Here is a 2,500-nt window from a genome sequence, read left to right as displayed (position 1 = left end):
CAGCATGCACTTAGCGCACGTAAAAGAACCCATGGCAACAAAAGGGTTGTCCCTGGCAAAATTCAACAGAAAAATCAACCTCGATAGGAAAAACAAATAAATCTGCATGCAGGAAAAAAAATTTTTTAAATGGATGGCGCTCTCAGTGAAGCAACGCGCTCTCCATGGGGACAGCAGCCCGAATTTCAAAGAGAGAAATGTGTTGTGACAAAAAGAGAGAGAGAGAAAAAAAGAGAAATACAAATCAACAAAATGAGACAGAGGGACGAAGAGACACAGGGACGGAGGCAGACCTACAGAATGACACATGATGTTTGAGGAAAGACACAGGGACGGAAAGACACAGGGACTGAGGCAGACCTAGAGAATGACACATGACGTATGAGGAAAGACACAGTGACCGAGGCAGACATACAGAATGACACATGGCGAATGAGGAAAGACACAGGGACGGAAAGACACAGGGACAGAGGCAGACCAACAGAATGACACATGACGTATGAGGAAAGACACAGTGACGGAGGCAGACATACAGAATGACACATGGCGAATGAGGAAAGACACAGGGACGGAAAGACACAGGGACAGAGGCAGACCTACAGAATGACACATGACGTATGAGGAAAGACAGAGGGACCGAGGCAGACCTACAGAATGACACATGACGTATGAGGAAAGACACAGTGACCGAGGCAGACCAACAGAATGACACATGACGTATGAGGAAAGACACAGTGACCGAGGCAGACCTACAGAATGACACATGACGTATGAGGAAAGACACAGGGACGGAAAGACACAGGGACGGAGGCAGACCTACAGAATGACACATGACGTATGAGGAAAGACACAGTGACGGAGGCAGACCTAGAGAATGACACATGACGTATGAGGAAAGACACAGGGACGGAGGCAGACATACAGAATGACACATGACGTATGAGGAAAGACACAGTGACGGAGGCAGACCTACAGAATGACACATGACGTATGAGGAAAGACACAGTGACGGAGGCAGACAGACAGAATGACACATGACGTATGAGGAAAGACACAGGGACGGAGGCAGACAGACAGAATGACACATGACGTATGAGGAAAGACACAGGGACGGAGGCAGACCTACAGAATGACACATGACGTATGAGGAAAGACACAGTGACGGAGGCAGACCTACAGAATGACACATGACGTATGAGGAAAGACACAGTGACGGAGGCAGACATACAGAATGACACATGACGTATGAGGAAAGACACAGGGACGGAGGCAGACCTACAGAATGACACATGACGTATGAGGAAAGACACAGGGACGGAGGCAGACCTACAGAATGACACATGACGTATGAGGAAAGACACAGGGACTGAGGCAGACCTACAGAATGACACATGACGTATGAGGAAAGACAGAGGGGAAGAAGGTCTGAGAGGCTGAAGATTGCTTGACCATGATGTTTGTACATGAGAACGAAGAGGGGGGGGGGGGTTGCCTCTGTGTGTGTGTGTGTGTGTGTGTGTGTGTGTGAGAGAGAGAGAGAGAGAGAGAGAGAGGATGTGTGTCTTTGTCTGTGTCTCCGTGTGCGTGTCCTGTGTGTGTGTGTGTGTGTGTGTGTGTGTGTGTGTGTGTGTGTGCTCTGTGTGTGTGTGTGTGTTCTGTTAGTGTGTGTGTGCGTGTGTGTGTGTGTCTGTGTGTGTCTGTGTCTGTGTGTGTGTTTGTGCTCTGTGTGTGTGTGTGTGTGTGTGTGTGTTTGTGCTGTCTGTGTGTGTGTGTGTGTGTGTGTGTGTGTGTGTGTGTGAAATGTTGTTCCTTGTTATCCTTTTGCGTTATAGATCGTACCATATTATTGTTTCTTTTGTATTGCTTTTTTGCTGTTACTGTACAGGGCCTTGGGCGTTGGAAGGCGATGTATACATTTTCATTATTGTTATTATTATCATTATCATTATTAGTAATGGGAGGAAGGATTTTTTTTAAGTATATATATATATATATATATATATATATATATGTGTGTGTGTGTGTGTGTGTGTGTGTGTGTGTGTGTGTATGTATGCGTACGTGTGAAGCAATAATCAAGAACGCAAAGGGAAATGTTCGGGTGACAGAGAATTTCTCCCCCCTGGTCAACATAATATGTTCACCTCATATGACTCCAGCAATATTAACCACCACCACAGTTGAGAGAGAGAGAAAGAAAGAAAAAGAAAATTGTTGGAATGCTGATGATATATATCATCCAAAGGGTTGAGGTGAAACTGAGGTCTCGGCACATGACGGTTTGAGCAATGCAATGTATTTTGGGGTTGGGTTTTTTTTTCAGTCAGAAAAAATACGCATTTTGCCAGCAGCAGTTCCTTCAGTACCTATCCTTTTCACCTCAAGATGCCCTCAGCCTCCACCATCTGTCACATTCCCCAGTCCCAACTCCCTCCTCCGCAACACACACACCCATACACACACACACACACACACACACACACACAGCAATAGAACTGCC

The sequence above is a fragment of the Babylonia areolata genome, chromosome 20, assembly GCF_041734735.1.
Source record: "Babylonia areolata isolate BAREFJ2019XMU chromosome 20, ASM4173473v1, whole genome shotgun sequence".
Taxonomy (NCBI): Eukaryota; Metazoa; Mollusca; class Gastropoda; order Neogastropoda; family Buccinidae; genus Babylonia; species Babylonia areolata.
The sequence above is the reverse complement of the archived record's forward strand: the minus strand, read 5'-3'. Positions refer to the sequence as shown.